Here is a 12946-nt window from a genome sequence, read left to right as displayed (position 1 = left end):
GCTGTGAAATCCACCCTGTTCTCACACTGTCTGTCTGGGATCTGCTGCTCTGTTTCTGCTCCTGGTCAAACAGACCAGCAGGACGGACAGGTCTTTGGGTTCACCTCCCGAGCTCCCAGTGAAAGTCTCTTCCCACCTGGTTGCTGGTGGAGTTCTGACGGCTGGTGGAGTTCAGATTGCCGTGCTGGAGTATCAGTCACTGCAACACCACACTGCTGTACCCTGTGGTTTCCTGTGTCTGTCAGTTTCCAGGTACCCCTCTGCTGTTCTTTCCTTTCCTATTTCCTGAAATATGTCCTCTCTGCTTCATCCTGATTAAATGTTTTTCCATCCGTTTAAATGTGTCCATACCCTATTCCGCCATCTTGATTCTCAAAACTGTTGAATTTACATGGACAATAAGATGCTGGACTCTACACATGGTACATGCTGGCAATGAAGGAATCATGACTCGATTTTTCTATAATACTGCAACAAGGTGGACGAAGCCACCATGGGGGAGGGTACGGGGAGGGGTTGGGGGAACCCCAAAGTCTTTGAAATTGTGTCATAAAAGAAATGCAATTTAAAAAGGTAAAATAAATGAAATAACATATACAAATACTATTTTTCCACTCCTATATAAAGCAGCATTATATTTGATACACAGGAGTAAGCCACAATAAACTGGGTTCCAGTTGTTTTAGATTGGTGGTAAATGATGTGGGAATCCCACATGTAGCTCCTCAGCCAGGCACAGTGCTGGCTGCTGCAGGTATGTGAAGTATCAACCAGCAGATGCAAGGTTTCTCTCTCTCTCTCTCACTCTTTCTCTCATGCTGATTTTCAAATAAGTAAATGAATAAATGATTTTATATCAGTTTTAAATCTTGAGTTGGCTTCTGGTTCAAATCAGAAAGAAGCAAAATTATACAACACCCAAAGTAAATTCTGCTAGTAGTATAATCAGTGCTGCCTATTTTTATTAGTGTGCATACTATTTGCAATAATAAGTACTTATAGAGCCCTTAGATTTTACATAAGCTGCCCGTACGCCTTTCAGATACTCATCTTAATGACTAAAGCAGCTCCTGTAGAAGGGTAGCTGATATCTGAGATGCCTAATACCCAAATGGGAGACCAGGTTGAAGCTTGTGTGCTCTGCCCCAGCCCTGACTATTTCAGCTATCCTAGGAGGGGAAACAGTAGATAGATCTCTGTTCCGGGAGAAGTTCTGTTGCCTCGCAGACTTTTGCGGAATGAACCAGCAGCAAGTTCATCTTCCTTGCTCTCTTTTGATAAATTTCTTTCTCTTTCTCTCAGTAATTCTGAGTTCCCTGGTATCTAACTTTAGACCATAAAAGGAATTAAGAAAATACTTTATCAGTGATAAAATCCTGAAGTGTTAAATGGTGTATCAGTACTTCTAAGGATAACACAAGGCAACATTCACGCTAGATTATAACAAAACACTTTCATCAGTCAACCAATACTTACTATGTTACAGGTTTGCTTTAGTTGTGATTGATTTAATATAGTATTATTGACTTATTAACATTGGGCTCAGAGTCAATAGCCCTGTAATTAACGCCAAAACAAAATTTATCTGACACAAATACATCCTCTTTAAAAAAACATAGTATCATTCTTACACTTAGGAACAGTGGAAGACATTTCTGTACTATGCTTGGGGATCAAAGTAGCTAATCAACTAACAACCACCGAAACGTGGCACAATACATACTGTGTATTAGACACTTATTTATACAATGAGAACTGAAATTTATTTTGCCTTGCTCAATCTCAGCTGGAAATATATGCTTAATAAATTACTAGTTAGCACTGATGTTATATTACAAATGTTAGCAAGCAGGAAATTTTTTAAAACAGAAACTAAAAATTAGCCTGGAATGCCCTTCGTTAATTTACTAATTAATTTACTAATGAAGTATCAAATTGTTGTATTTTATTGCCCTTTATGATGAAAACTATGAGCTACAGAAATATTTCATAATTGAAATCTCTGAGGCTGGCACTGTGGTATATAGTGTGTTAAGCCTCTGCCTGTGACACCAGCATTCCATATGGGTGCTTGTTAGAGACCTGGCTATTTCCAGGAATCCAATAAAGCTCCCTGCTAATACAGCCGGGAAAACAGCACAAGAGTGTTTAGGTAGCTGGGTCCCTGTACCCAACTGGAGCTCTGAAAGAAGCTCTCGGTTTCTGGCTTCAGTCTCACATGTATTCAGGCTTGCATAGCTTTAGACACAGACAAAACAGGAGAAAAGTTTACCTTAAAAGTGAAAACGCTTTTAACAAACATTCACAGGACAATAAGGACAAGAAACAAAAATAATAAGGGCTATGAAAAATATAAAGGATAGAATAGGGAAAGGGGTTTCACATAATGTTTTAATTATGTAGCCAGGGAATGATTCTTTGAAGACAACAATGAAAACAAGAAGATCTCATGAAGCTATTGGAATGACTCAGGTATAAGTGGTAATGGATTACACCAGAATAATAGTAGGCAGCTTGGAGAAAAACAGTCTGTAAATCAACCAAATGGGAAAAAAAAATCTTTGCACAATATACAACAGATAGTGGAATAACATCCAAGATTTACAGAGAGCATCAGATACTCAAACAACAGCCAAACAAACAACTCCATTAAGAAATGGATGAAGGACATGAGCAGGAATTTGTCAAAAGGAAAAATTCAAATGGCTGGCAGACATGAAAAAGCGCTCAGGCTCCATAGCCATTAGAGAAAAGCAAATACAAACAGTACTGAGGTCCCACCTCACTCCAGTGAGAAAGACCTACACACAGAAATCTACTAATACCACCACTCATAAGATGAGGGAGAAGGGCACACCTGCTCCATTTTGGTGGGGAGAGTACCTTGTAAAGCCACTATGGAAATCAGTATGAAGAGTGCTTTGGCAAGTGGAAACTGATCTGCCATATGATTGAGGTATCCCACTTCTGAGAATATATCCACATGAATTGAAATCGGAATATGAGAAAGTGACCTGCATACCTATATTTACAGCAGCACAATCCATGATAGCAAAGAAATGGAAACAATCCAGATATCCTTTGAAAGTGGAATTGGTTATACAAAACAAAAACAATGTGGTGCATCTACTTTTTGGATGTAGTTTCCACCAAAATAAATAATATACTTTCTCTGATGAGAAAAACTCACACAAAATACAAAAAGAATAGAAATATGGGTAAGAAGTATAGACATATATTCCAATAGATGAATTTGAAAATGGAGGATGGCACACCAGTAATGTAAGATATGTTTTGGTTTGCATCTCTACTCCCAACTGAAAGGAGGACTCCAAGTAAGGCTGTCAAGTACACCGTGACAGTCTGATACTAGATTCTATATCATTAGTTATACCTACAACCCCATGATACACTTCAACAACAAATGATGCACTCATGGCTGTTGCCAAAGAGTAATACTATTGTAATAACATACTAGAAAATAGTATGGGGCAGAATGAGGAGAGAGGAAGGAGAGCGGCACTGGGAATCTCCAAATAAACACATAAAAAGAGGGCAGAGACCATAAAAATGGTCAAATTACATTTATAAAATGAGTAAAAAATGTTATTATTTGCCTCCCTGAATTCAATCTTCTATTTTCAAAGTAGAAAGGCTAATGATTAATGATAGCTCATTGATGGTGGAGGCAGGACCAAATCATATCATCTAGAAGCTAGTTGCACCTAAAGAAAGGTTGTAGGTCCCTGAATGGTTGCCAAGAGAAGGCAGATCTCTAGAGAGAGAAAGTTATAGAAGCAGAGTATGTTTCCAGTCTCTCTCTGATTCCTGACCCACTCCATGATAAATGGTCTCTACACTGTTCTCCACCCTCACCAAGCCAGAACCCATGAGGCCACTCAATTTTGAATAATGTACTTCCATCCCATTAGGCAAAAGAAATCTTCCTTAATAAGAAGTTCCTCTCCAGCATTTAAAATGTCATAAAGAGCTTATTAATATAGGATAGAAAAACTGAAGTCTAGTATAGCTTGAGGAGTCACCCTGACAAACTAGACAAATGATTATTTAACTAAGACATAGAATATCTGGGCAGGAGCAATCAGCACAAAGGAGAGGTGTCAGCTTTATACATATTAGAGATGGATGCGTGCAAAATTAAATGGAACTGAATCCCCTGACTCAGTCAGATAGCATCAATTGTGATCTAATTTAAGGTGATCAGACAGTAAGTATTCACATGAAAATGATTACACAAGCCTTTGTGTAATAGATTAGAATGTCAAATATTACTTTCAATACTTTCTTGAGGAAAGTGTTTAAGATCAAATAATATTTTATAAATGAATCATGAATTGTGAATGTCTAGTAATCACAGAAACAGAATATGAAATATACACTTAGGCTTTGGAGTCTAGTTTTCTTGGCATCCAGTGCAGCTTGTCCTATACTCTTTGTCACTGATGACATTTTGTTTTACTTTCTTTATACATTTATTATTTAAGTTTTTCCTGAAGCTTCTGAATTTTTGCCTTTTTCACTGCAAAGATACTTGTTCAGTCTGGAGATTTAAGCATGTTTCTCAATTAGTAATCCTAGAATAAATGATGACTAGCTTAGTCCATATTAAATACTGAAAAACATAAAAGTATACATAAAAATCAATGAAGTTTCTTTCAACTTATATGTCAGGTAATTTAAGCATTTAAAAATTGAAAATACTTTACAATGAAAAAATGCTGGAATCACTAAAATTTCATTATTTAGCCTATAATATTATCTAATTAAGTAACAATAAAAGAGCTAAAAGTTGTTAAGTGTTACCATTAAGAAACTTACCTTTTCCTTTTACAAACATACTCTTTCTTTAAGTCATGGAGTTCTCTCTCGGCAAACCGAGCTGCCCACTGAAAAATAACAAAAGATGGAGAAACATGCAGACAAATGTTAGATGAAAATGAGCATGAACATCCTACAGCATACAAACATCACTGTCAATGTATGCATCCCCTGAAATGAAATGCAGATAAAACATTTTGAGTTGAAGGATCTTTTGGAAAATGAAATATTTCAGGTAAGCAGATGACATGGGCCTAAAACTGGAGATGACTTGTGCACTTGCCAATGAATGCTGCTCTCTGATGTGAGATGGAGGACTGTTTGATTAGTCAAGTAATATGCTAAGGGCAATGTGGGAGGATGCAAGCTTCAGGCAATGGCAACAGAGACTCAGAATCATTACACATGGTGGCTTTGCATATTTGCCTCAAGGCGATCATCGCTACAGAAAATTCACTATGATTCTGTGAAACCATAAAGGTCTAAAACAGTTTTGCAGCATGTGGTTAAATGCTATTTTAAAAAGTAGATGAAATTATCAATGCATGTTGTACTTCCAGTAAGTTCATGCTGCTGCATAAATCATATCCCATTTTATTCAGTACGAGGTAAAGATAAAATCAAATGTTACAGAGAACAAAGCTTGCACAACCAAGTAAATATCAACAGCATGCAATAATCACAACCATTCAAGTGGAAGGTTAACCTCATTCTGAGAGATCTCCAGATCATTTGCACAATCATTTTGTGAAACTTTGGACTGGGAAAATCATATGATTCACTAGGCTTATCACATAAGTATAGTTAAAGTCACTTAATTTATAATTTATTACAAATAAAAAGAAGTTAATCTGCATTTTTAAAAAATAAAAGTAATTACTCTGGTATTTATTAAAAGTGAACTGCATGGTAGAAACAGCTTGCAGAAATAAACCACATAAATATTTACAAAATGAATCACTTATTTGTAAACCTTGCCATCATATAAAAATACATGTGTAAATATTATTCCTACATGTAATGATATAACAAATTTTTACTAAGAAATCATGCCAAAGATAATTACTAAAATAAACTACTGAACTATTGATATGTGGAACCAAAATTATTTGAAATTACAAGGGAAAGAATGAAAAACGAACAGATTAATTGAACATGACTTTTTAAAATAAATTATGAAATATTTGTTTAAAAAATACCTGTAACACATTAAGAAATAAGGCTACACAGTTGGGCTCCTTGCCATGGTCCATGCCTACAATGATGGACATATGGCTGTTTATGTATTACGTGTTATAGTAATAATATAGGGGAACTCAGTAGGGGAAGGGAACTTGGGAAAGGGGTAAGGGAAATCTCAGGGCCTATGGAATTGTAGCATAAAATGATATAAAAACGGTTTTAGAAAGGCAAAAATACACCTGTAACACATTAAGAAATAAGGCTACAAAGATAGGATATAATGTACTCCACTTTTTGTGAAATGCTCATATGAGCTTTTAGTAATCCTCATGGCACCACAGGACTAGAGACAACATGCATATTAGAGAACTTGGTTCAAGTCACAGCTACTCTAAGTTTCATTCAGAGCTTCCTGCCAATGTGATCTAGAGGCAAGGAATGATGGCTCATTGCAACCACATAGGAGATTGCATGGGGAGTTCCTAGATCCTGGATACAATCAGATCTAGACACATTTTGTGGCCATTTTGGACAGTTAACCAGCCAAGCCGATGGAAGAATGTTCAATGTTTTTCTCTGCATCCCCCTCTATCATTCAAATAAGTAAACAAATCTTAGAAATATTTTCAAAATTTGTGTAAATGCATGCTTTGTACATCATCTGAATTTGGGTTGCCATATTTATTTTTGTGAGGAGGCAGATCGATGGAATAAACTCCTTATACTCTGCTTCACTTCCCAAATCCAACATGAGCTGGAACTGGGCCAGGGCAAAGATGGAAGTAACGAAATTGAAGGAACAGTTCAAGAGAAATACCTTGTATGTGATGCAGGCATTCTAACTGGCATCCAAAATGCTAGGTCAATGCTAGGTCAAATAACTGCCCTGATCTGAACTTTCAGTAAGTATATGCTATTTGTAGTAGATGTGACAAATACTGCTTCATTGAAATCTAGATGGCACACTTTCTGTATCTTTTAACTTAAAATCAAACTTACTAAATAATAAATTCAATGTAAAGTGACAGAAAATGCACAAGACTTAGGCTCTGAAAGATCAGGATTGCAACCTCTACTTTTCACTTCCTAGTCATGTGACCTTGGGCTGTTGTCTCATCTATAAAATCTGTAATAATAAAATCTACTTCACAGTTATTAAGTGGACTTAATGGATGTTATTTCACACTATTTTTAAGTACAGTGCCTAGAACATTAAAAGGCGCAAAAGTAGCCTCCTCCACCTGTGTCAGGGACTCCCCGAAAGACACCTCATAACCTCATGCAGTTCCTCTGCAGCACAGACCAGTGTTCACAATCATCCACTTCTTAATATGTAGTGAGTACCTCAACAAATATTTAAAGAACTCTGAATTTTAGAACTAGAAGGGGCTTAGTTAACTTAGCGCTTTATCCACCCCATTGTTTACAAATGATTAAAATGATTCAGAGAACTTTGTTTCTTCATAAATAACAAGGAGTAATCCAATGCCCCAAAAATGTGAATCTGTGACCATGATCTTTGTATATGCACATCACATCCTTCTGACCCTTGCGGACAGTATAGGTTCCTTTCAAAATAGCAACGTGCTAAAACTAGACTGTATGGATTGGTCAATGTGTTAATTCTCACAAGAAGGGTAATTCCACTTTTGGTGCAATTAGAATAAAGTGATTCTTTTACACAGTAATTTATTTTCTTCAATTTAGTTGCTCAGTATTATCTTCTAGAAGTAAAATCATAACTTGATTTATAAAAGGTAAAAAGTTTTATGGGAATTTGATACTTACCCAATTATCATTTGCATTTTTCTTCATATAAATAATCTGAAAAACAGGATATTTTAAATGTATACTTTTCTTGTATAAAAACATACCTATCATTTGCTTAGGAAATAACTCAACTCAAAACTATTCCAAATATCACTAACATCAGTAACAACAATATTGATGCAAATTTTCATGTACACATCACGTATTATAGGTATATGTGAAGACAATTAAAATATAATTAGTACACTTCCACTTTAGGTTCTTTAGTCAATAATTTTCATTTGTGAAATCTGATGTACTTTTACAACAAAGCAGGAGACATGATACCTAAGAATTCTTGTGTCAAGCTCTTTGAAATCCTGAAACTGTTGAAATGTCTTAGCCACATGTGACATTCTAAACAAAAGTGTACAACTGATGGAGCAATTCATTTTCTCTTTTGATTCAACACTCAGGTGTTAGGACCTACATATATGCATGTGCTTGCACACACGTACACAATACCTAAACATGATTATAATGAATGACACATGCATGCATGTGTGTGCACACACATACCTGTACTTGGTAATAAAGAATGGTGCATGCATGCACATGTGCACACACATATACACATACTCCTGTACCTGATAATAAAGAGTGGTACATGCATGCATGTATGCACACACACATATGTATACCTGGTAATGAATGGTACACAGAAACACACACACACACACACCTGCAGCTGGTAATGAAGAATGATACACACATGCACGTGTGCACACACACACACTGTACCTGTTTATAATGAATGGTACACACACGCATGTGTGCACACAACACATTGTACCTGGTAATAAAGAATGGTACACACATCCATGTACACACACACAAACACACACACCTGTACCTGGTAATAATGAATGGTACACACATGTTCATGCACACACACATACCTGAAATTGAAAATAATCAATTGTTCTTTCCAATTCTTGTTCAAGGTCTTTGACTCTCCATCTATGGAGAAAAATTATTTTTACATTAATGTATAAGCACAATACCCTGGGCACTCATAAAACATTATTTACATCAAGAGTTTTCTATTCTTAGCAAAAAAACTCCCAAAACTATATATATTGAGAAATAAACATGAGGAATTATCACGTTCTCCAAAAAAACATGATCTGATGTTAATATTCTAGTATTTAGGCACTCCTGAAACAAAGGTCATCCCAAGATTTAGACTGTGTGTGTATCTGCTTTAAGTCTGATCAAGGGAGGCTTATTTGGACATCTGAAATCTTCATGTGATCATAGAAAATTAATGTCCTCTATTTGACAAATGTTATTCATTACCTTTGCAAGATTAAAATGATGGGACAGCACTGTGACAAGATAGTCAAAGGCTGCTATGCTACTGCATCACCCACATCTCGCATGGGCACTCATTAAAGTTCCACCTGCCCCACATTATCAAGCTCCCTGCTAACGTGCCTGGGAGCGCAGAGAAAGATGGTTTACGTGTTGGGGCCCATGTAGGAGACCCTCAGGAAACTTCTGGCTCCTTATTTCAGACTGTCCCACCCACAAATGTGGTCATTGAGAATGAGTCAGCAGGTAAAAGACCTATTCATTCATCCTTTCTCTAATTGTTCCTTGCTCCATGTTTCTCCTCATTTCTGTTCACTGCCTTTCAAATACATGAATCAATTAAAAAAGACTATCAAGCTAAATCTTTCAGATAAAATCCAACTTTGCTTTTTGTGTCATGCACAACTATTCACATACAGCTGAATCTTGCCTTTTGTCTATAGCTTTTATATTATTTCCTTGGGTCAACTGAAGAAGGATCCAAGGTTAAAGCTGGACTTAAAATCTTGTAAACAAAGCTGACTCCGTGGCATAATGGGATAAGTCTCCCTCTGAGGCACCATAATCTCATAATCTCATATAGGCCACTCATTCAGATTACAGGAGCTCTATTTCTGGTCATGTGGCCAAGCCAATCTAACTTTTATCTGTCTTTCTGTACCTCTTTCAAATAAAATAAATAAATGAAAAGAGACTTTTAAACAGCTTAGTGTGATGGCTAAATCTTCACCTTGCAAATCATAGGGATCCTATATGGGCAGCAGTTCCTATCTCAGCTGCTCCACTTCCCATCCAGTCTCTACCTGTGGCCTGGAAAAGAAGGGTGGCTCAAAGCCTTGGGACCCTACAACCATGTGGAAGACTCAGAAAGCTCCTGGTTTTGGATCAGCTCAGCTCCGGCTATTGCAGCCACTTGAGTGTACCAGCCGATGAATAATCTTTACTCCTTATATCTCCTCTCTGTAAATCTGCCTTTCCAAGAAAATTGAATAAATTCTAAAAAATTTCATATACCTATCCAAATAATGTTAACTGATTGTGCATTTTCTCTGATTTTTCTGTTAGTGAGCTTTTAGCTACTATCCAACTCACAAAAGAAAAAGCATTTAATACCGGTAACTGTTGACTGCTGCTGTTGTTTCACAGTTAAGATTATCAGCCACTTTGAAAATATGATCTTCTTTCTTTAGTTGGCAATTTTCTTCTACCAGCAATTTCCTTAAGCAAAATATTACACATTTCCCTTAATACGCATCATAAAACTATTTTATTGAATTTAATTGCTTAACTATATCAAAATTGGTGATTTCCAAAAGTATTTCCATACTTATCATTACAAACACGGCATAAAACTGCTATATAAACATAGTATTTAACATTATAAACTCAAATTTTAATGCAAACCATCTAAAATACTACTGCTATCACAACAGATGCCAAAGTTTTGTGTAGGAATTTCACATAGAAATTAATTTAAAAGATGCAAAAACGAAATTATGAGAATACATAACATTTATCCAGACTTCCCATATAAAGCAACATTATATTTGTTACACAGGAGTAAGTCACAATAAACCATGTTTAAGTCATTTTAGATTGGTGGTTAATGATGTGGGAATCCCTCATGCAGCTCCTCAGCCAGGCACAGCGCTGGCTGCTGCAGGTATGTGAAGTATCAACCAGCAGATGCAAGGTCCCTCTCCCTCGCTCTAATGCTGATTTTCAAATAAGAAAATGAATCATTTTATATCAGTTTTAAATCTTGAGTTGGCTTCTGGGTCTGATCAGAAAGTAACAAAATCATACTGTACCCAAAGTTAATTATGTTAGTAGTATCATCAGTAATATTTTTATTAGTGTGCATACTTCTTGCAATGATAAGTGGCTTTTGAAGCCCTGAGATTGTACCAGAATCTATCCTTAGGCCTTACATGTAATGATCTTGCTTAAAGACTGAAACAGCACTACAAAAATACTACAATCCATTAAATAATATATATATATATATTGTTTAATTCATATATATATATATATGAATGCAATAAACTAAGTCAGGTCTTGTATCATGATAAATGCAGATACATTTTTTCTTTATATACATTTTATTCTTTTATTTTGTTTACACAGTCGATTAGGGTGGGAAGCGTCCTGGATTAGGGGAAAGTAGATGAGACCATCGTTTCAAATTTTTTCTACTTTCTGTGTCTTGGAAAACAGGGAATGGGAGGGGAGCAACACCCAGACTCTCAACCACTTCAGCACCTGGGGATAGGGAATGGCCCTCCAATGCCATCCTAGGGTCCCCAGTGTGGCACAGGCTGCAAGGGTTCTGCTCCCTATTTATTCAGGAAATGCCAATAAAAACCACATTACCATTCCAGCAAATACCAGTGAGAATGGTCTATATTTGTCAATCTATTCACAACAGGTGCTGGCATGGATGTGGGAAGAATGGTACCCTGTTTCACCGTTGGTGGGAATGCAACCTAGTGCCACCACTTTGTCAGTCAGTATGGAGAGTATTAGGACAACTGAAAGTGAATCTACCATATTGTCCAGCTAGTCCAATACTGAAAAAAAATCCAAATAATGTGAAATCTGCATATGAAAAAGTGACCTGCAACCCTATATTTATAGCAGCATGATCCATACAAGTGAAGGCATGGAAATAATCCAGATGCCTTTCAAAAGATGGATAAAGAAACTGTAGCAGATCTACTACATGGAATAATACTCAGACACCGAAATGAATCAAATTCTACCATTTGCTGCAAAATGGTCCCAGCTAGAGACCATTATTCTCAGTGAAATAAGTCAATCCCCAAAGGACAAACATCACATATTCTCTCTGATATATCAACCTTCACGCAAAATACCAGATCAATATTTAGGCTAACATATACATACATATATTTATCATTGAAGATACTTTCCAATATGCACCTCTTCTCCCTAATAAAAGAACTCACAATGAAACTGTTAAACATACTTTGACAATAGCATATGAGATTTTCTAGCATTGTCTATACCTACAAAGCCAAGATAAACTTAAATAGAAGAATCACAGACTTGTGATTGTTGCTATAAGATACTATTGTTATAATACAGTAGTTCAGAATGAGGTATGAAGTGGGAATCTCTGTGCCTATAGAACAGTGAAAATATACTAAATTGGACATAGGTATCATGTCACCAGGTAATTTAAACTTTAGGGACCACCCACATATATACTGTCTGACCCAAACAACAGTGTGCAATGCATGGCTGTGATTTGATCCACATGCAGGGCTCACAGACAGTGATTCTTTGATACTACACTATCCATCTGGATTGAATTTTAGTGACTTAACTATGGAAGAAATCCTGAGGGAGATTCATAAATGTATTACATCCTACACACTATAGCAAATACTGGTTAGAAAGAGATACTATAGGGCTCAGCAGCGTGGCCTAGCAGCCAAAGTCCTCGCCTTGAACACACCTGCATCCCATACGGGCGCCAGTTCTAATCCCGGCAGCTCCACTTCCCATCCAGCTCCCTGCTTGTGGCCTGGGAAAGCAGTCCAGGACGGCCCAAAGCTTTGGGACTCTGCACCCGCGTGGGAGACCCGGAAGAGGTTCCTGGTCCTGGCATCAGATTGGCACGTACTGGCCCGTTGGGGCTCACTTGGGGAGTGAAACATCGGATGGAAGATCTTTCTCTCTGTCTCTCCTCCTCTCTGTATATCCGGCTTTCCAATAATAATAAAATCTTTAAAAAAAAAAAAAGATACTATATATGAGGAATCATGCGAGTATAAAA

The 12946-nt window shown here is 36.7% G+C and overlaps 1 long non-coding RNA gene across 1 annotated transcript; it reads right to left on the bottom strand.

Annotated features, from left to right (window-relative positions):
* Positions 1-4840: 4840 nt before the first annotated feature.
* Positions 4841-8798, bottom strand: LOC131481932 (uncharacterized). The gene is made up of 3 exons (XR_009246659.1): positions 8730-8798; positions 7810-7845; positions 4841-4907 (listed from the first exon to the last, which is right to left on the bottom strand). It is a non-coding gene; the product is annotated as an uncharacterized LOC131481932 (long non-coding RNA).
* Positions 8799-12946: the final 4148 nt, after the last annotated feature.

This window comes from Ochotona princeps, chromosome 14 (genome assembly GCF_030435755.1).
Source record: "Ochotona princeps isolate mOchPri1 chromosome 14, mOchPri1.hap1, whole genome shotgun sequence".
In the NCBI taxonomy this organism is placed as follows: Eukaryota; Metazoa; Chordata; class Mammalia; order Lagomorpha; family Ochotonidae; genus Ochotona; species Ochotona princeps.
This window is presented reverse-complemented; position numbering and strand designations above follow the sequence as displayed.